The 23,744-nt window shown below is 41.6% G+C and overlaps 1 pseudogene; it reads left to right on the plus strand.

Moving 5' to 3' along the window:
- Window positions 1-9,730: 9,730 nt before the first annotated feature.
- LOC148480708 (5S ribosomal RNA) lies at window positions 9,731-9,848 on the plus strand (annotated as a pseudogene).
- The last annotated feature ends 13,896 nt before the right edge of the window (window positions 9,849-23,744 follow it).

Consider the following 23,744-nt stretch of genomic DNA (forward strand, 5'->3'; position numbering starts at 1 on the left):
CTAAAAATCTTAAATTTTTTACAATATCGGGGTGATCAAAAGCCTGGAGCGCGTCACCGCCAACTACTTTTTTGTGATCTATAAAGAGGATTTTTTTACGGATTTTAGCAGGACACAGACTTTTGTTTATATCTGTTTGTGTGTTATTTGCTGTCTTCATCATGTGATATGTTATTTGTATACCGGTATTAAGTTCTAATTTTTATCCTATACATTTACGCCAAAAGATGTTTTGGACTATTTTTATGATTAAAACTGATCATTATTTCTTTAATAAATTAATATTACATAAACTCTATCAGATATTCTGGTTTTTCCTCTTTTTCCATACACTATAGATTTTGCACTGGGATTTTATTTGTTGTGACACCTGCGGAACTCTGCTCCCTCTCTGTTTCCCCTACTTCCACATTTTCTCCCTAACATGCCTAAAAGTGGGAAGAAAACCTCAGGAGGTGACCTCCTTCCCTATCTCTCTCGACAGAAAACTCCTTCTAAATCCAAACACAATAAACTTGACTCTTCTCATGAACGCTCTGATTCTGACTCGGAAGAAGACTATCTCGGACCTCTTACATGCCGAGACTTTCTTTCCCTTCTCAAACAAGTAGAAGATGTCAAAGCCTCTGTTCAAGCCCTCCATTCACTGAAGTCTGATGTCGGTCAAATTGGGATAGGACTGATCAGCTGGAACGTCGCATTAAAGAAGTAGTGTTGTTCCAACAATCCATAGAAACTGATTTTCATCATATAGGTCAGGATATTACTCAATTGCAAGACGTTCAAGAGGATCAGAACAACAGAGCACAGAGAAACAACCTGAGAATTCAGGGAACCCTGAATAGGTTGAGCCTACTCATCTTGAACTTTATCTAAAAAAACTCTTCACCCAGCTCTCCCTTGAAGACTATCTTTTTCTTGAGCGGGCTCACTAGGTCTAGTGAGCCCATCCTCAATGCCCGTTTTCTTGAACGGGCATGCACTAGGTCCTCGCTCACAAGACCAATCCCAACATAGGGATGTCATTCCCAGAATGCATTATTTCACCGCCAACAAAGCCATCATGAAGGAAGTCCGTAAACTTCATATGATAACCTACGATAATTCTTCCTTACAAGTTTTTCAAGACCTTTCCCCGATTACCCTGGCTAAACGCAGGGACTTCAAACTCGTCACTACTATGCTTCATCAAAAGGATATTAAATATCGCTGGGGATTTCCCTTTTGTTTAATGGTCTGGCACCAGGGAAAACTGCTTACAGCCAAGTTGCTTCCTGAAGCTCAATCCCTACTCTCTACTCTCTACTTTGGGTCTCACCTCGGACGGAGCCATGACTGCTGCTTTACCTCCACTACCATCTAGGTCCTTTAGAGCAGACCCCCATGGTGTGATTGGTCAACCATCCCTGTCTCATCCTCGCCACCGGTTCCACCCTCCGGGACTTGACCCTCTGCACCAGGTTTATTTACTGTTCCCCAACCTTGTTGCAATGGACACACTGAGGTCTTCCTCCCTCTACTGAGGGATCACTTTTGTTTTTTTTATTTATTACACTGTAATCTGATATATTAGGTTGTTCATTATGTTACGCTATTGTTATAATGGCACCCTGGGTTGTCTTCCTGACTCTTCCCCCCGGCCTCCCCATATTTCCTAACCTTTCTTAGTATTCTTCTGGCTATGGTTTATGTGAGTAACCAATCGTATTATGAATTTTTTTCTTTTTTTGTTGTATTATCATTTTGTCAATTATGTTATTGTATAATTTTATTCTCTCGCCATTTATTTCAGTTTCTTATTATTGCCTCCTGTGTTTCTCCCTGATTTTCATGTACTTTCTTTCTTTACCCACTTTTTTGTTTGTTTTCTCAGGTTCCTCAAGAGGGGCCCTTCTCCCTCCCACACACATATCATCCACATGTTGCACTTTTGTGCTGCCCAGCCACGCCTCCTTAGGGCTTTAGCCCTTTCGCTAACCTATGTGCTTTGTTGTCACATAGTATCCCTTCCCACTGTCAGCACTATTGGTCCTGGCCTACCTTGCCGAGTGAGCATTTACCCTGCTCCCTCCTCTCGGTCTTTCCCCTGTCCCCATCCCTCTCCTCCACTGACCATGCTACATTCTCTCCTATACCCTTCATTCGCATTCTCTCCTGTTTTTCTGATGACCTCTCATTACACCTTTTAATCCTTTTCTGCTTTCTCCCCTGCATTTTTATTAGCCCCCACTTTCCAGTTTCTGCCCATGGGTCTCTGTGTCTAATCTTTTAATGTGAAGGGGCTTAATAGTCCACAGAAACGGGGAAAGCTTTTTGCTTCTCTTAAGCTCCACCGGGGTGACTTATTTTCCTACAGGAAACTAATTTTTTGCATAACTCCCACCCTGAACTCTGTTCTTGGGCCTACCCTGACACATATCAAGCTTGTGATCATGCTACTATAAAACCTGGGGTCGCGATCCTATTTGCTCGCCATCTCACCTTTGAACTTTCTGATTCAAGTGCTAATAAGGAATGCCACTTATCTTAGTTGGTAAGCTTAATAATTCACTGTGTACTCTAGTAAATGTTTACGCTCCTAATCAAGGTCAACATTTGTTTTTCTCCAAACTAGACCCCATCATTTCTCGTTTCCGCCACGGTGAACTTATTGTTGCTGGGGATTTCAACACGGTTCTAAATAATACTCTAGACCGTTCTTCTCCTGTGGCCCCATCTTCTCCTTTTCCGGACTCGCGGCATTCGCGATCCCTCATCAGCCTCATGAAGTCTCAAATCCTTTATGATTCCTGGAGAATTAAGGAACCATCTGCTCGTGAGTATACATTCTACTCCCACCCACACAATTCGTATTTTCATATTGATATGATCCTGCTCAGTCACAACCTTACTCTACATCTTAATTCAGCCCAGGCTCACCCTTTCATTTGGTCTGACCATGCTCCCATCTCTATTGATATCTCTGGCTTATTACTCCGCCCTCGTCCCATGACTTGGCGTCTTAATGACTCTCTACTCCATAACCCAGAAGTACTCTCCTCCATCAAATCTCACATTAAAGATTATTTTGACCTTAATGATCCCCCGGATATTTCTAGAGCTACTCTTTGGATGGCACATAAAGCAGTACTGCGAGGGCACCTGATCAGTATGTCGTCCCGAAAAAAAAAGAATCCCTTACTCAGATCAACAAACTCTCTATTCGACTTCACACCTTAGAAATTATACACAAATCTGCTCCCACTCCTATTAATTTGAATACCCTCCAGGAGACCAAATCCAAACTTGATCTCCTTCTCTCTAAACATGTGGCCAAGCACCTTAGATGGCTTCGACAAACTTTTTCTGAGAAGGGGGACAAAGCAGACAAAATTCTTGCAGCTCGCCTTTGTTCAGCTAGGACCCACAAAATTATTATTTCTATGCGTAATTCCCATGGCCAACTGATTCACAACACGGCAGGTATTAGGACTGCCTTCCAATCTCAACCTCACAGCTACCTCAGATACACCATTATCCATCCCTACTTCCCAGCTCATTTCTGACTTTCTTGCTAAGTCCCACATTTATCCACTAGCGCTCTCGAGCACCTCAATGCTGAGATCTCATCTGATGAAACTGAACAAGCTATACCGAACCAAATATCTGGTAAGTCCCCCAGCCTAGATGGGTTCACGGCTGCATATTATAAGAAGTTTATCATACAAGAGAAAAATGAAAAATTCTGCACAGAACCAAAATGGCTAATGTAATATTAAATATAGGTTTCTACATAAGTTCCTCAAATTGTCCCATTATGATTTATAGTGGTTAACTCTTCTGTGATATTTTGATTTACTTGACTACAATTACCAGAAAGCATTGCGGCCGCCCTGATTCATTCCAATGGTTAACCGGAGAATGTGTTGTATTAGGACCTATGGAGCAAATCTGTGAATACGGGGGTGGGGTTACTACCCCGATTAGCGCTGACTCTTAGCGTGTATTGGGATTCGATCTGGGGGTAAGTGACGTGTACACAATACACGGTTAAATTAGACTGCTAATTGCCATGAGGTTCACAAGAGGTGAACAAGCCTTAACATGGGCAAAATGCGCGTTCTCGGTTTATGACTAATCTGCTAATGTTTTTTGGAGACCCAGTCAGTGCACGGACCGGACTCCTTATCATTCCACACTGGTATCGTATGTTGCTGACAGTTTACTTTGTCTGGTCAGCTTCAATTGTTTACTATTGTTTTGATTAGCCTGCAAATCGCTGATAGAGCATCATATATTTTCAGTTCATAACTGCCTACTAAGGCTGATATTACATACGTTTTTCGTCAGCTTGCAAATTTCTTTCTTGAACTTTATTAATATATAATTACATTGCTGATGGTTTATTTTGTAAAACAAGGTATTAATAATCTGAGCGCTTCACGTGTAAGAAGGAAATGCTTCAACAGGTTATAAAGATGTATACCCACAATACACCTAAGTTATAACAGAAAAATACACAGATAAACCTTGCGCAGAACCTTCAATAGGGGTAATTATTAAATGGTTTGTTATAATTAAACCACCATAGAAAATCACTTTATAAAAATTTTTTTTCTCAAAACAAATGTTCTTGTAGCAATATGTTCGATATTAAATAATTTTCATGCTTCTAAATCTTCTTCTCAAGAGTATATCGGTCTGCCCAAAAAGTCACAAATATCACTCGCTGATTTCTTCATATACACTGTGGTGTCTCTTTGTTCCTCAAATGAAAAATGGGAGACAAAAGAGGACCACAATAGTGTAATACAATTTTTTATTTGACAGTATGTTTAAAATATATTGAGGCTGCGTACCAGATTAAAGGGTGTATAATAACACCATCAAGCATGTGTAGATAATAACAACAGGGTACCTCCTGGGTTCAAGAATCCACCCTCATCGCTTTACAGTCTGGGATAGCTGGTCCTCAAGATAGTCACCAACACGTTTCAGCTTACTGAAGAGCCTTTGTCAAGGTGTGTTTGGGCTAGACCACAGATCTTTCTTATATCCCTCCCCATGTGTTGTGATTGGTTGATACCCGTTTCTTACAGTCAATAGGGATATGACTTCATTCACAAAAAATATAACATAAAGGACATTTTATGTGTCCCCCCTTGACTATTTGGATGTCAATAAATACCGCACAATGTGTATAATTTGTTAAAATCCGTATGCGTTCCACCGCGGTTTCCGCGTGGAATGCTTACACTTCCGGGGTCCCCTTCCGGGGCTTTGCCTGTTGTGCGTTCCACCGATGCTCGTGGGTGGAACGCATCAACTTCCGGCTTCCGCCGGAAGGATTGCTGGAGTTTCAGTCTGCCGGAAGTAGGTGGTGTCCACAGCGTTCCATCTCTTTGCCGCGTGGAACGCAGACACTTCCGCTACCTCCCTGCTAAGTACAGCTATGTAGTCATAGCAACGCGGTATCCATCAGAGCCATCACATACCATACGACTTCTATTAATTGATGGATTTAGTGTGGCCCATACCATCCAATAATCGGGGACACATAATTACAGTTATATAAAGTGCATAAGTGTATATAAATGTATATATAAAAATACATAAATATATAAAAAATTCATAAAAAATTCATGCCGATCTGAAGAAGTTAAAAATGGGAACAGTAAAAGGGATTAATATACATATAAAAAAACCGATTAAAAATGCATCTTTAAAAATCACCTTTTAAAACCATTATAAAAACCACTTCAGCTCAAAATCCATATTTAATCCTTTAGGGTGTAACGTTCCCATCTCATAGATCATCTTCATTTCTGTTTTTGCTAAACTGTTATCTATTTTCTTTTTCCTCCAATCCTTTTCAACTATTTTTATACCCATTATCTTATTAATGCCGGAAATAGAGCTATTGTGGTATTCTTTGAAATGACTGGAAACTGAGTGTTTATCGAACCCTTTTTTAATGTTTCTCACATGCTCAGACCATCTTTCTTTTAGGGAATGAGTTGTGCGGCCTATATATTGAAGACCGCATTTGCACTCAATGAGGTATATGCAATTGGTACTGTTGCATGTGATAAATTGAGAAATATCATGTACGATCCCAGTATTTTTTGAACAATATTGTTCTAATTTGTTCGCTTGTGTTAGATGGTGCTTACACATCTGACACATACCACAACGGTAAAATCCTTTTGATTTAATCCTATTTGTTCTTTTTAGTGGGATCACAGATAAATATAATGTCATCTATGAATCTATACCATAATATTAGATTTTCCATGAATGCATTATTGGTCCATATGTTTTCTTCTTCCCATAATCCCATAAAAAGATTAGCATACCACAGACATCCTAAACAAAATTAATAATTTGGAGTGGCAAGAGGACTACATCTTAGTAACGGCAGATGTGAGTAGTCTTTATACTCTTATTGAACATACAAAAGGCATAGAAGCCACTAAGTTCTTTTTAAGCAAAAGCGATATGAGTGAGAACAAAATGAATTTTATTCTAGAGAGTATTTATTTTATTTTAACAAACAATTTCTTTTGGCATAATGGGACTTTTTATGAACAGAAGAGGGGGACCGCTATGGGAACTCGTTTTGCCCCCTCTTATGCTAATCTTTTCATGGGATTATGGGAAGAAGAAAACATATGGACCAATAATGCATTCATGGAAAATCTAATATTATGGTATAGATTCATAGATGATATTATATTTATCTGGAAAGGAAATGAAGAAGAACTAACAACCTTTTGCGATAAATTGAATCTGAATGTTTTTAATATTTGTCTTTTATTCAATCATAGTAAAACAGATATTATATTTTTAGACCTCAATATTTATATTAAGGATAATCACATACATATGAAGAATCATACGAAACCCACTGATAGTAATTCATATATAAACATAAAAAGTAACCACCATCCAGTTTGGCTCAAGAACATACCGAAAGGACAAATTAGAAGAATAAGGCGAAACTGTACAGAAAAAGACGTTTTCCTGGAACAAGCAGGAGTTATGCAAAATAAATTGTATGCCAAAGGTTACTCTAACAAAGAATTAGAGAACCCAATCAGAGAAATGGAACAAATCAACAGAGAATCCTTACTGGTACCAAAACCTAAAAATACAAATCAAGAGACTTTGAAAATACCATTCATTACCACCTTTAATGGACAATATAAAACTATTGAAAAATTGATTAGAAAATATTGGTACCTTTTACAAAAAGATCCAGTTTTAAAACCATTTATTCCTGACAAACCGACTTTTATATATAGGAAAGCAGGTAATTTAAAGAACAAATTGGTAAAGAGTGCGATCCCACTAAAAAGAACAAATAGGATTAAATCAAAAGGATTTTACCGTTGTGGTATGTGTCAGATGTGTAAGCACCATCTAACACAAGCTAACAAATTAGAACAATATTGTTCAAAAAATACTGGGATCGTACATGATATTTCTCAATTTATCACATGCAACAGTACCAGTTGCATATACCTCATTGAGTGCAAATGCGGTCTTCAATATATAGGCCGCACAACTCGTTCCCTAAAAGAAAGATGGTCTGAGCATGTGAGAAACATTAAAAAAGGGTTCGATAAACACTCAGTTTCCAGTCATTTCAAAGAATACCACAATAGCTCTATTTCTGGCATTAATAAGATAATGAGTATAAAAATAGTTGAAAAGGATTGGAGGAAAAAGAAAATAGATAACAGTTTAGCAAAAACAGAAATGAAGATGATCTATGAGATGGGAACGTTGCACCCTAAAGGATTAAATATGGATTTTGAGCTGAAGTGGTTTTTATAATGGTTTTAAAAGGTGATTTTTAAAGATGCATTTTTAATCGGTTTTTTTATATGTATATTAATCCCTTTTACTGTTCCCATTTTTAACTTCTTCAGATCGGCATGAATTTTTTATTAATTTTTTATATATTTATGTATTTTTATATATACATTTATATACACTTATGCACTTTATATAACTGTAATTATGTGTCCCCGATTATTGGATGGTATGGGCCACACTAAATCCATCAATTAATAGAAGTCGTATGGTATGTGATGGCTCTGATGGATACCGCGTTGCTATGACTACATAGCTGTACTTAGCAGGGAGGTAGCGGAAGTGTCTGCGTTCCACGCGGCAAAGAGATGGAACGCTGTGGACACCACCTACTTCCGGCAGACTGAAACTCCAGCAATCCTTCCGGCAGAAGCTGGAAGTTGATGCGTTCCACCCACGAGCATCGGTGGAACGCACAACAGGCAAAGCCCCGGAAGGGGACCCCGGAAGTGTAAGCGCTCCACGCGTAAACCGCGGTGGAACGCATACGGATTTTAACAAATTATACACATTGTGCAGTATTTATTGACATCCAAATAGTCAAGGGGGGACACATAAAATGTCCTTTATGTTATATTTTTTGTGAATGAAGTCATATCCCTATTGACTGTAAGAAACGGGTATCAACCAATCACAACACATGGGGAGGGATATAAGAAAGATCTGTGGTCTAGCCCAAACACACCTTGACAAAGGCTCTTCAGTAAGCTGAAACGCGTTGGTGACTATCTTGAGGACCAGCTATCCCAGACTGTAAAGCGATGAGGGTGGATTCTTGAACCCAGGAGGTACCCTGTTGTTATTATCTACACACGCTTGATGGTGTTATTATACACCCTTTAATCTGGTACGCAGCCTCAATATATTTTAAACATACTGTCAAATAAAAAATTGTATTACACTATTGTGGTCCTCTTTTGTCTCCCATTTTTCATTTGAGGAACAAAGAGACACCACAGTGTATATGAAGAAATCAGTGAGTGATATTTGTGACTTTTTGGGCAGACCGATATACTCTTGAGAAGAAGATTTAGAAGCATGAAAATTATTTAATATCGAACATATTGCTACAAGAACATTTGTTTTGAGAAATTTTTTTTTTATAAAGTGATTTTCTATGGTGGTTTAATTATAACAAACCATTTAATAATTACCCCTATTGAAGGTTCTGCGCAAGATTTATCTGTGTATTTTTCTGATGGTTTATTTTGCCTGATCAACCTATAGCTGTCTATTTAGGTTGACAACCTAATGTTTTTGATCAGGTTGCAACTTACTGACAGCTTATTATATTGGTCAGTTTAAACTATGTACTGAGGTTGAGTTTGGTATCTGATGAACTGACATAAATGTATACATGACGTTCCTATTTACATGCTGATTTTCTGTTAGTTTGCTTGTTCAAACATAGATGTGTATTGTTGAGATTTATGTGAGACACTAAACCCTAGCATTTGACACTCTATAGTATCTAACAGTGTTTTCACCCAGCACATAAAGGGTGCTTATATCCTCTATGTTGAGTGTATATGTACAGCTCAAGAGACATTTAGGTGCGGCTCTCAGTTATTCTGTGGCTAATTTATAAATTTTACTTATTATTTATTATTACTTTGCGTATTCAGTGTAATACTAATTGATCTAGGACTTTATCACATGTGTTGTACACTTATGCCATTTTCATTATCTTTAGTTATATTATCTACTATGAACTGTGTGCATCACTAGTAGTAAGGCATGCCTCTGCATTCCTTCTTTTGAAAATCTATCATCAATTAATTGGACGTTTGTTGCAAATAGTCCTACATTTTTCTAACAAGTTTATACCATGTGCATAGGGCAGATCCCCAATTATTTTCAGTGATACTAATTAACCTACAGTCATATTTTACTGATTATGCCCAAACCCGTCTGATCTTGGAAGCGATACAGTAAAAGCCTGGTTAGTACTGGTATGGGAGACCATCTAGGAAGACCTGGTACTGTAGGATAAAATAACTGCACTGTTTCAATGGGGCTAATAGGACGGCACATGGTGTAACTTGTATACCATTATCCATGGTGCTCTCCTATTTCATTAAAGTATATTCACTGATATCGTTTTTTCTTGTGTGGTCTGTGAATTGCAGAAATTGTCTTAAATATTTTCGCCAATTAATTTTGTTACTACTGGTACCTCTGAATATTATTTTTAATATACATATTGAAGGTTAATTTTTAAATTTAATATCTTTGAATTTTTCTTCCTAGTGTGCCCCAACAAAAAGCCTTACTTCTCTCTTAGTGTTTTATTATATTATAAGAAGTTCTTAGATCTGCTTGCTGCCCACCTGAACGCCCTCTGTAATAACGCTTTCCAAGGTACCTGTTTCCCTACTGAAATGCTGGAAGGCAGAATCATTGTGATCCCTAAAGAGGGTAAAGACCCACTTAATTGCGTCAGCTATAGACCCATTTCCCTCCTTAACCTAGATTTAAAGATCTATGCTAAGATTCTGGTGAACCAACTGATCTACTACAATCATGTCGCTTTTGTCCCTGGTCATCAAGCTAGAGACAACACCAGATGTGCCGTTGATCTTATTCATGTCGCAAACACCAGGAGATCTCCTACTATCATGCTCTTCCTCGATGCCAAAAAAAGCAGATAGGATCTCCTGGGGTTTCATGAAGGCCGCCCTCTAAGCGTTTGGCTTCACAGGTGATTTCCTCACAGGGGTCCTAGCTTTGTATTCTGCTCCTTCTGCTACAGTTCTTATCAATGGTACCCTCTCTAACCCGTTTTCATTAACAATGGTATCCGGCAGGGTTGCCCCCTGTCCCCTGATTTTTGCCCTTGTGATAGAACCGCTTACCTCTCAGATCAGATCCCACCCGAATATATGGGAGGGGCGGATGGGGCGCACTCATTTCAAGATGTAGATGATATCCTGCTTTCCCTAACTCAGGCATTGATTTCCCTTCCCAATCTTTTCAAAGTCCTGCGGTCCTCTAGTGTTGTCTCTAATTATAAGATTAACTACTCAAAATCAGAAGCCATGCTGCTCCACGTGTCCCCTCAAATTACCGAGATTCTAAAGGCCGATTTCAAGTTCAAATGACAACCCAATCGGATTCGATATTTGGGGATTTATTTATTTTGTCGCTATGACCTCCTTTATCGCGAGAACTTTCCACCTCTTTTCTAAAATACAGGCTGACCTGACTTCTTGTATTCGCCTCATTATTTCCTGGCTGGGCAGGATCATATCGCTTAAAATGAACATTATACCCAAGTGGCTCTTCCTGTTTCAAACACTTCCTGTGGCTGTACCAGCTACTCTCCTTCATGATATCCAGAAGGCTCTGGTCCATTTTATTTGGAACCAAAGACCCCCCCGGATTTCAACCACTGTTTTGAAAAGACCAGCAGATGCTAGTGGCAGGGGTCTCCTGGACATTAAACTCTATTACCTGGCTTCCCACTTCTCACAAATTGTCACCTCTTTTTCGCCCCCAGTGTCCACTTCCTGGCTAGATCTAGAAGCTGCCTACATTGCCCTTCCTGATGTAACCCCCAGATGGGGCCTATCCCCTGCAAAACGCCATGTCACCTATAAACAGCTTCCTACCCTTAAATGTAATATCTCCCCTCACTACCTTATACTAATGCTAATAACCAGGGACGGCAGCAGAAATCTTGGGGCCCCGTATCCCCTCTCAGTAAGTACAGGTTGGCATTTGGCTCATCCCCTGTGTCTCTCAGCCTTATCCTTGCCTGTGTTGTACCAGCCTTAGCCCTCTTCACTCCAGTACAATTTCTGTCTCCAGCCTCATCCCCTGTGCCTCTGCAGCCATCCACTCATATCGCCTGTATCTCTCAGTATTATTATCCCCCAAGCCTTAATTCATCTGTATTCCTGAGCCCTCGTGTATCTCAGCTCTCATTTTCCCCAGCCCACTTGTTTTCTTGATTTGTCCCTGCCCTGTGCCCCCTCCTCTTTATCAGCCCATGTCTGTCACACCCCTCATTGCCAGCCTGTCTGTCACACACCCCAATCTCCCCCAGCCCGTGTCTTTTACACTCCCACTCTCCCCCTGTCCCTGTGTTTTTTACACCTCCCCTCTCCCCCAGCCCATGTGTCTTTTACACCCCCTCTCTCCCAGCCCATCTTTTACACTCCCCCAGCCCCTGTCTTCACCCCCTCCTCTCCCCCAGCCCCTGTGTCTTTTACACCCCCCTCTCCCCCAGCCTCTGTCTTTTACTCTCCCTTTTTCCCAGCCCCTGTGTCTTTTACTTCCCCTCTCCTCCAGCCCCTGTTTCTTTTACTTCCCCTCTCCTCCAGCCTCTGTGTCTTTTACTCTCCCTTTTTCCCAGCCCCTGTGTCTTTTACTTCCCCTCTCCTCCAGCCCCTGTGTCTTTTACTTCCCCTCTCCTCCAGCCCCTGTGTCTTTTACTTCCCTCTCCTCCAGCCTCTGTGTCTTTTACTCCCCCCCCTCTCCCCAGTCCCTGTGTCTTTTACACCCCCCCTCTCCCCTAGCCTGTGTCTCTAACTCCCCACTATCCCCAGCCCCTGTGTGTTTACACCCCCTCTCCCCAGCCCATCTTTTACACTCCCCCTGCCCCTGTCTTCACCCCCTCCTCTTCCCAGCCCCTGTGTCTTTTACTCCCCCCCTCTCCGCAGTCCCTGTGTCTTTTACACCCCCTCTCCTCCAGCCCCTGTATTTTACACTCCCCCTGCCCTGGTCTTTTACACTTTCCCCATCCTGTGTCTTTTACAACCCCCTCTCCCCCAGGACCTGTGTCTTTTACACCCCCCTCTCCCCTAGCCTGTGTCTCTAACTCCCCCCTATCCCCAGCGCCTGTCTTTACACCCCCTCTCCCCAGCCCATCTTTTACACTCCCCCTGCCCCTGTCTTCACCCCCTCCTCTCCCCCAGCCCCTGTGTCTTTTACACCCCCCTCTCCTCCAGCCTCTGTGTTTTTTACATCCACCTCTCCCCCAGCCCCTGTGTCTTTTACACCCCCTCTCCCCCAGCCCGTGTCTTTGTACATCCACCTCTCCCCCAGCCCCTGTGTCTTTTACACCACCTCTCCCCCAGCCTCTGTCTTTTACACTCCCCCTGCCCCGGTCTTTTACACCTCCTCTGTGTCTTTTACACCCCCCTCTCCCCCAGGACCTGTGTCTTGTACACCCTCCTCTCCCCCAGCCCCCGCGTCTGTCACCCCCCTCTTTCATCTGCAGCTCCTTACCACCTGGCCCCGCACCACACTTACCTGCTGAGCTGCCTGTTTTACGCTTTCCCCAGTCTGGGCCCGGCCGGCGTCTCCTCCCTGATCCAGTGGCGTGACATAATGATGTCACGCACACTGCGCCGGCTGCTATCCACCATCTCTGTCTGTGCCAGCCCCAGTGGATCTAGCTGCAGTAGCTGTGCCGGGTGCCCTGCTTATTGTTGCCTCTGCCAGCTGCTGTGTAAGCAACTTACACAGTAGGTGGCAGAGGCAAGGGGGACACATGAAGTGGGCTCCCAAAATTCCTGAGGGGTCGGGGCCCCTTGGACTCTCGGGGCCTGGTACAAATGTCCCCTATGTACCCCCCTGTCGCCGGGCCTGACCACGGCAGCCTGCTCACTACCTTATACTAATGCAATTATTGGCCCATCTATGCCGAGTATCTGTCAATCTTCATGTGGAAAGCATAGTCACCCACTGTTTTTCTGTTCACAGCCACGATCATTAGCATCGGGATTTATACCCAGCCCATGCTGGGTGCAAAAGTTCCATCTAAAATAGGCATCCCTTCTCTGTGTACACACCACAAATGTACATGGAAGTCTGTCTACATTCCCACAACACTCCCACAAGATCGATCAGAATTATCCCCTAAATGGGAAGACCATTGAGATTGCCATCATCGTTCCCTGCAAGTGCAACACAGCAATGGCCTTCACTTCAACAAGAACTCTGTGCCTGTCCATAGCTAACCCCAAGCCAACGTTTCCCCTGCTAGTTTTAATGTCTGAAACCAGACTTTAATACTAGGCATCTTGGTAAAAAAGAAAGAGCAGTGGCCCTGATTCAGAGCCGGACACTCTGACAGAACGCTTGCTCTGAATCCGGGCCGGATTTTTTATTTTTTAGAACGGTCTCCTGGCCGCTCGCATAGCTGTGGGTGACCACCCACAGCTACAGCAAGCGGCCATGATGATGGTCGCGATGGTCAAGACCATCCCGACCATCGGGCTTGCGACGAGACCCTTGTGGTAGGGTCTCGTGGCCGCAAGCCCCAGAGAGATTACAGCTCTAACAGAGCCAAAATCTCTCCACTGACATCACTCGTGATGTCAGTGGGGCCGCCCCCAAACGGCAGGCATTCTCATGGGAACGCCTCCGCTTAGGCAGCCATGCCACCGGCCCGCCCACCAAAGGGGGCGAGCTGTCACTCAACATCGACAGCTCGCCCCCTTTGGTGCGAGACCCGGAGCGACGGAGTGCCCGTCGCTATCCGGGTCTGGCGCATGCGCGACGGAGCCGGCTCCATCGTGCGCATGTGCTCTGGGCCACCATCGACCCAGTTGCGAGCGCACAGCGCTTGCGACCGGGTCTGAATCAGGCCCAGTGTTCCGTTCAGTAGGCCACACATTTCAAAGGAAACAAAATATTGTCCCCATCCTACTTCCGCATCACTTGCTGTGGCCTTTGGTGGCCAGAAGCATGAAGAGGATTTGCCACTACAATAAAAAGCTTCCCCGTTGTTTGCTTTCTGAAGTTTTCAAGCACATTATTAAGTTGTCTTCTTACAATTCCCATCTAGCTATGCTGTATTAATATGCCAAAACCATTTTACAAAACTAACGGTTGGAGATGTGCTGACATGCCTTATAATTAAGGCAATTAAGGCGTAAAGTAACCTATTTGCTTACCAGATACGGTGCCTGGTTCGTCGGTGAGTCTTTCTACACTTCGGTACAATTATAAACAATGGACTGACCAGTGAAGTGAAATTTATACAAAGGTGTTCGTGTTACAAAATAGCAATTACTAACACAACAGTATTATTACATTAATGACATTAGTCGCATAAATTTACAAGCATTGTCCCGAAGATTTTTTTTAGCTGGAAGGCTTCTTTTCTTGTACTATAAGCAACTGAGTTAGTTTGCACTTATACACTAAGAACCATACACTTAATACAGTAATACCATTATCTAATTATGTATAACAATAGTTAAAACCGTTGCAGTCCCCAAAGTCTGGCCAAAAAAACCCTTTTCGTTGGTGCACTTTTAAATACTTTGTAGTTTCTATATTAAAACTTCCTGACGACTGGTGTTACTGCACTGCCACTTGATATTGTCCCTTGTGCTTGTACTGACACTTACTCTTGGATGCTGCAAGCCCGGGCCTGTGAAGTCCTTTAAGTAAACTGTAGCTGTCCCTGTAGAAGGCTGACTCTGTCTACGATGGATATATTTCTGTAGTATTTAACTTTCTTATGTAGTCTATACAGTTTTTACTGTACAATAAGTTATGCTGCACTCTGAGGAATATGAAGTATCCTGAGAATGATTACTTTGTATTCAGGTGGTTAACTCTAGCTGTCACTAACAATTGATAGATTGTAAAGGACCTTGACAAAGGAGATGATGCACAGCAATTAATCAAGGAACTGTGGCTGTACTTTAATCTACTCGGCACTGTGGCAGCTTCTAGGAAATAATACTCACTTTTAATACTGTGTTGAAACTGCCTACACTGCGGAGGGATGGAGGGAGATTACATATATTAGGTGCTGAGTCTATCACTGACAGGCTGTGGCAAAGTAACGGGTGATTGCAGTCTAGATAATGTTTATAATGCTAGAATTGCCTGAATTAAGTACCCTCTGGGTTATTTATACTGACATTCCCTGGTAAAGTCTTTGGACCTCATTCAGAGTTGGTCGTAAGCGGCCGCTCGGTCGTACGCATCCGATGTTTCCAAACCACGCATTCGTACGGTAAGTTGTGCGCATGTGCGTACGAGACCTTGCAATCCAAAATGCTGTCGATTGTTGGGCTTATGAACAGGAAGTGGCTTTGAGAGTTGATTGACATGAAAGGCTGTTTGTGGGTGTTGATGGGGGTGGCGGTCTAAAAACGCAGGCGTTCCTCACCATTTTCAGGGCGTTTTAGGGGCATACATAAATTACCTGCTACGACCGACATAGAAGGCCGGAAACGTCACTCTAGTAAAACGTCACTCTGCGAGCAGGTTAGAGGCCTGGCTGATCATACAGCTTGAGGTTGGGTATGTGCTCTCTCAAGCACCAGAGTACAATCGATACTATCGAATGTGACTGATGTTATGTTTGATGTTTCTAGTTTGTGCCACACAATGCAAGCAGCTAATAATCGTTTGTTGTTGCTAATAACACTGGTAATTGGCTTGTAATTGTTTTAGTTGCGTTTGCATTAGCGAATAAAAAGTTTAAATTAATGTCATGGTTTAGGCTTATTATATGTTGTTTTTTCCTAATTTTAGGGTTTTTTGCCATTTTTAAGCCTGCACCAATATTTGCAAATCCTATGCTTTATCAATACCTTTAATAAACATGTATATTTTTAAAAATTAAAAAAGACACTATTTCAGTTGTTTCTTTTCCACGAATATCAATCATTTTCGGTACGCATTTGTCAGCATGCACAATTATGACAAAACTTAAATAATTAAAAAAAAAAAAAAAAAGGACCGAGATGGAGGCATTGGTGACTAGAAATATGGGGACTGGACATCAACAAGGGTAGGATCAGATAGCCAGGGCTATTTTCTTTGTTTGGGACGGCTCAGCTGAAGAGGCTTTTTCGGAACAGCCGACTGGCGTGTAACACACCGACTGGCCTGGCCAGAGCCGGATGGAATTGGCTCTGGCCTAGGCATAGGGCTCGCCATACTTTGGGGAGTGGCTGTTGGGCTGCCAGAGGTAGTGGTCCTTGGAGGAAAGGAGCCTCGTTCCATCATGGCAATTCTGTTTGTCTACTCCTGGGCATCTGCCGATCGAACCAAGGCCCCAGCACATGTCTCCAGGGCCTCCGCCACCCTCAGCAATCTGCCATCCATCCTCACCAGAATTGTCTCCATCATCAGGAGAACAGAATTATTCTCCTGAGTTTTGTCGACCAACTCGGTGAGGAGAGACAATGCTGGGGCGGGTGGTGACCCTGGAGTGGGCTCCACAGGGTCCCCAGATGGAGAAATTGGATCATCCCCTGCAGAACCTTCATATGTGCTGGGCCCAGCCATCACCTCAGGAGCAGGCACTTCCTCCTCGGGGTCTGTAAAGAAAGAGTATTGTTAGGCAAATTTTTCATTTTTTTTTTTTTAAACATTTTTTTTCATAAAGATTTACCTTCTCTGCCATGTGGAGCATTAAAGTCGGCCATGTCAGTGTCCATATTGGACACGCCGACTAACTCCTCTTCCTCTATACACCCCTGAGCCTGCTGCTCCAAAGCTGTTAAGGTCAGCTCCTCAGGGATGGGACCACCACCTGTCCCCCTGGCATGGTCGGCCCTACTTCCTAGCTTCCTCTTCAGCCGATATTTGAAGTCTGTCCATCTGTCAATGTTTAGTGTTAATTTAGTCATGTATTTCCTTCAACATTTATAAAAACATTTATAAACCAACATTCACACTAGCAAATATGTACCTTTTACGCATAACAATATTGGTTCTGTGTGTCTTCCCAACACGATTAACAGCCCTGGCTATCTCCTCCCAGATCCTGTCTTTTTGTCCAGCCCCCATATTTCTGGGTGCATGGACAATATTGGCCTTGCACATAGTCACCAAGGCCTCCATTTCTGCCCTCGAAAAAAGAGGGTTTCTGGACCTTCTCCTGCTTGGGCCTGGCTCCTCCTCACTCCTCCTTTCTTACTGTTGGCCACCTACAACATGTTATTTTAAAAAAAAAATGTTTGCCTTTTTTAACATACAAATTTTAAGGAATTGGTCATTATTGGTCAAAAAACTTACTTTCTAATGGCTGACTCTGGCTTCCATGCTCCTCTGTCTCCATGGTCAAATTTGAGAAAGCATGAGTACTAGTGTGATTTTGAGACATTTTTATACATGTGAGCGCAACTTTGGATTGGTTGAGCGTGCATCCATGTTGTGTCCATCCATGTTTCCCTGCGCAAATTGCACACCTAACCTTAATTGTGGGCTTTAATGAGATGTGAGTACATCATTGGATTGGTTGAGCGTGCATCCATGTTGTGTCCATCCATGTTTCCCTGCGCAAATTGCACACCTAACCTTAATTGTGGGCTTTAATGAGATGTGAGCGCATCATTGGATTGGTTGAGCGTGCATCCATGTTGTGTCCATCCATGTTTCCCTGCGCAAATTGCACACCTAACCTTAATTGTGGGCTTTAATGAGATGTGAGTACATTATTGGATTGGTTGAGCGTGCATCCATGTTGTGTCCATCCATGTTTCCCTGCGCAAATTGCACACCTAACCTACATTAAGGTCTTTTAATGAGATGTGAGCGCATCATTGGATTGGTTGAGCATGCATCCATGTTGCCTACATCCCTGTTTCTCTGCGCAAATTGCACACCTAACCCACATTGTTCAATTTTCTGCTGTGTTACGTCCCTATTTAAGGGCAACCCAAATGGTCCATTACTTGTGCATTGTTGGTTGTTTGAGTTTGTTTGAGTTTGTTGGAGTGTCTTGGGTTATTTGTACAAAACATCATCGGCTTGCAAGTCAGGTAAGTGTATTCGAGTCTTGAAATTTTTTATTTATTTATTTATTTTTTTAAAGTTTTTTTATCTTGTTTTTTCTTATTTTTTTTTTTTTTAGGAATATTCCTGCCCACTTTAGTGTGGTCGGAGGTAAGTGTATCAGAGTCCTGTTTTTTTTATTTTTAATTTATTTTTTAAATAAATATATAATCTTTATGTCCCTAATGTAGTTTTGGAGTGTGTATATTGGCATTTTGAGGATTGTTCCAGCCCATTTTATTGTGGTCTGAGGTAAATTATTATTTTTTTTTGTTTAATTTTTTTGTTTCTAAAGTCGTGAATAAATTTGTTTTTAAAAATGAAGATTTGTAACTTAAAATTTAAATAATGTTTAGTGCACCGACATCATTTAATGCATTTACAGAAAATACTTATTTATTTATTTTTAACTAACAAAAAAAATGTAGGTTTTTGGAAAGATGGCCCTACCCAACCCTGTAAGATTCTGATTAATTCTGACAAAGTTAAGTTATTTATGTGTTTGTTTGTCTCATCAGTCCTACTAATTTCTATGAACCCACATTTCAGAGAGACATGGGTGAGTTAATCCTCACCATGCTTCAACCACCTAACCAACCTGGTCCTCCTCATCGTAGGCATAGGAGGCATGCAAGGCCCCAGATATTTTGAACACAGGTCACCCTTTTTGGAATGCCTGATGATTAGGTGTTAACTACTTACTGGCTACTACACACCATTATCCTAGACACTCTTTCAATAATAAAGAATGATCTAGAAAGCCAAATACACATTCCTACATCAATATCACCACTGACACAGTTGCTGGCGGTGTTACATTTCTGCGCCTCAGGGTCCTTCCAGACCACTGTGGGTCTGGTGGGTGGCATATCACCGTCATCATTCTTCAGGATCCTGAGGCGTGTGATGAATGCTTTTTTAAAAAATATTACACAATATATTAGTATGCCTTTGGATCAGGAAGCCCTTGTTGTGGACAAAGCAGCAGTTTTTTGAGATTGCTTGCTTTCCACACATCATAGGGGTAGTGGATGGGACTCACATAGCACTTTAGCCTCTAGCATGAAAGGAACACATATATCACAACCATAAACATTACCATTCCATGAATGTGATGGTGCTATGTGATGCCTCCCTCCAGATCCTCTCCCTGAATACAAAATTTCCTGGCAGCTCTCATGATGCATATGTGATCCAACATTCAGGGATTTGGCCAAAATTAACAACCCTGCAAGCTGGTGATGCATGGCTTCTGGGTAAGTTAAACTTTTTTTTAATTTTTAAAAAAATTATTTTTTTTATTAAATTACATTTAAAAACACATATATTACTAAAAATAAACTCCTTCCCTACAGGTGACAGTGGATATCCTTGCACGCCCTGGCTTCTGACTCCTTTTTTGGCCCCCACAACAGGGCCACAAACCCAATATAATTCCGCATTTACTGCCACCAGGCAGGTGGTGGAACGCTGTATTGGTCTATTGAAGGGTCAGTTCAGATGTCTCCACCACTCTGGTAGCGCCCTAATGTATTCACCAGTTATGGTTTCACGTATTGTGGTCCTGTGTGGGATTTTTCATAACATCGCCATAAGAAGTCGAGTACCCATGCAGCCAGAGGATGGCCCCCAGGAGGTAGGCGGTGTGAGACTGTCCAGAGGGGCCAGACGCAATGATGTTGTTTCTTATTTTGGTAGGTATGTATTGCAAAATGATTTTGTTTAAAATATTAACTAACTGTCATATATTTGTCATTGTTTCTCTGTTTTGACTTTAGGGAGTTTTTAATTTTCAACATGTTATTAATTTTGTACATTTATTTTTATTTCCCTATACCCTACCACAATTACAACAATGAACAAACCAAAATAACACATTGTGAATGCCCTTGTCTATGCTTGGATAAACAACAATCCCTTTTGCTGGCTTGAACAGCCATGTGTTTCTCCTTTTTGTACAGTTCTTGATTTTGTTTTCTCACAAGTTTTTCGTTGTGTACACCAAGTGTGTGTTTTTTAATGTAACTTCGTTATCATGTTCCTTGCTGTGTTTTGGAAAAATAAAGGAATTTATTTTTAAAAATATTAGCAATTTTTTAATTTTCTATAAGCCAATATTAACCATAATACATTCAGCATGTTCCGGAAACATTTCTGTGGCATGAGATTTGTTTGTTTTTTTGGACCCTATTGTATTTTCTGCTACAGTTTTTATTTTTTTTCATTTTAAAATTTAAAAACCAAAAAACACATTAAACAAGCTTTCTTAAAATGAGTAACTGAATGTCCAAATATTTTCCCGATGTATTTTTGTGGCAAAATGTTTTTGTTTTTACTTTGCACTATTATTGTGTATGCCTTACAATGTTGGCTAAAGTATGATATTTTAGCAAATGCTCCATTAATATGTTGTTAACAAAAATACATATCAAATCAATGTGACCATTTAAAAAAAAAAAAAAAACATTTAATAACTACGTTTTTTACAAAATATTAAGGCCAAAACCCATTTATATGCCTGGATTAGACAGGTCTTGACTATAAAAAAAGGATGACAAAATATGTTAATTATCAAAAATTTATTAGAAAACACACACAAAAAAAAATAATTAAACTCCGGCAAGGTCCAATGCCTGTAATATTTCGCCAATGCTATTTGGAGCATTGGCTAATGTTTCCGCCAGAATACCCAGCTCCTCCCGCAGAAATGTGAAAAGCATCTGTGGATCTGTAGAGTAGAAAATTGTAAAAATTAATTATTGGTTAAAATATGAGTCACAAACATTGAACAATTTCAGTTTATTTTATGCCCTACAAAGTGTGTGGGACATAATGAAGTTGATATATACACCAAAAATTTTATAGAAAAAAAGGCAGGCACATTTGTAGGCCTAGCAAATACAAAAAATAAGGTCATGTATTTTGTGATAATGTATTAATGTTTTTTTTTTTGGACAACCATCAAATATATAAACCAAATTCAATTTGTATTTGTTTGGCCTAAATTTTTTTTAAAAATCATGTACAAGTACACACAAATATCCTGTAAATATGAAGACAATTGTATTCTACATAGTTAATTAAAAAATAAAATTACCATAAATATGTCCATGCGAAGATGGCTGCTCCTCCATCAGGGGTGGGTGGCCATTTAAATCTTCAGGGGGAGTGATTTGCCCTGAAGAGGCTTGGTCAGTAGGGGAATTTTGGGATGAGTGGGCAGGGGAGGGAGGGCCATTTTCCGAGTTTTGGCCCAGGGAGGGAGGGTTACTTGGGGAGTATGGGGGCGGGGAGGGAGAGATGGGTTGGGAAGGGGAGGGGTTAGGAGGGGAATTTTCCGCAGCATTGCATCTGCTACGCCGTGTCCGTCTCCGTCTCCACTCCTGTCCTAAGAATAGAAAAATGACAAGTCCAAATTTAAGTTAAGCAATAACGAAAAAAAAAAACAGTTGATACCGAAGAAAACCAAGCGCACGCAGCCGGCGGTGGACCACTGCGTAAGCCTGCCTTTTTATTGAATTTCTGATAGGGGGTACAAGATGGCCCAGGTGCCTGTCCATCCCTTCAACCAGCACTAACAGTTCCCGCCGCATGCCACACCATAGTTACTGGCCACATATTATAGCAGGTGGGCAAGCCAGGCTTCCCCCTTCAGTCCAGTGGGGAAGTTCTGGCCTCATGCCCCCTCATCAGCAATCGTCCACAGCAGGAGGCAGTCCACAATACCGGGAATGGGGGGCTAAATGGAAATTATATAAAGGGCCAAACATGAGTCCTACAGTGCCTGCACTAAACATTTGTGCCTGAAAGTACAGTTCCAAATACCACAAATACATATATGAATATATAATTATAGGGTTCTACATTTGAGGACATCCATCAGTGGTACTCACAAGACTGGGGGTATCACATCCTTCCCCGCTGAATCATGCGTGTCCTCTGGCATGTTTCACACAAGTTTAAGCAAACTGTATTTACAATTTTCATCTTTAGATACACTATGACAAGTGTAGCAAGAACAACTTTGTTACAAGTGTTATCAACAACCATTATACAAATAACATTCTAGTTTGATACTTTTAGGCGATCACAACAGCTATTAGGCACTCCAATTGCTTGTAACTAATGAGTTGAGTTCCTTTTCCATCTCTTCCCTGACCTGCTACAGACTTGTTTCAAAATTGCAGGTACCTCTTCAGAGCTTATTGTGATGTACTCGCGGTCAGGGTGATACCACTCTGGGAAGAGATCCGTCACTGCTTCCTTATCTGTACTAGGAGTGTCACTAGGGATGTTAGGTTCAAACTTCAAGCTAACAGGATCTGGACAATTGGTTTCAGGAAGTTCCGATTCCTCCGCTGTGACCATATGGTTCTCCCTTTTGGGATCCGTTTCTTGTTTAACGAAATTCAAATTTTCTGGATTGTGATAATTTGTTTTAGGATAGAGGTCTTCTGCTCTAGATTCGCTCTCAGTCTCTGGTTCGGGAGAAGACCGTGACCCAATTACGTTCTGTGGACTCTGCAGCAGTGCCTCTCTTTGTTAATGACGGATTCGTCTTTTTCAGCTAATAATTCGGTCTCTCTGGTAATTGTGTAGAAAATTCTGCGATGTTAATGGCACCAATAATGCTTACGCTCTTCGGCATATCTGCTGCCTTGTACTGGAAAGCCACCAGGACCAGTGACATTTGCTTCTTGCAGACCTTTCGCTCCTTGGACCACATCAAACTCTACATTCTCTCCATTTCCCAAGTTGCAGAGGTACTTCCTGGGATTGTTCTTTTTGATGGCTGTGTAGTGGACATCTTCTTTAGTGTCATCCTGGTTGATGAATCCATACCCACATCTCACATGGAACCAGATGACTTTTCCCATTATGGACCAGAGGGTCAACATCTATGATGGCGGTCAATTCATCCTCACTGGTATGACATGGTTTGTTATAGCGGAGCCACCATTCTCCATTGGTAGGTCTTACTCTTGTTCTCCCCGAGGCTTGGTCTCCATCCTCGGGGCCTGGGAATTTAAATTCTCCGTCCAACCGCAGTTTTTCTCAATATGTCCAGGTCTTTGACACTGTCTGCAAATTGGATGACCTTGAGTGTTGAATTGATCAGTTGGTCTTCTTCC

The sequence above is a fragment of the Taudactylus pleione genome, unplaced genomic scaffold, assembly GCF_031769625.1.
Source record: "Taudactylus pleione unplaced genomic scaffold, aTauple2 ptg000604l, whole genome shotgun sequence".
Lineage (NCBI taxonomy): Eukaryota > Metazoa > Chordata > Amphibia > Anura > Myobatrachidae > Taudactylus > Taudactylus pleione.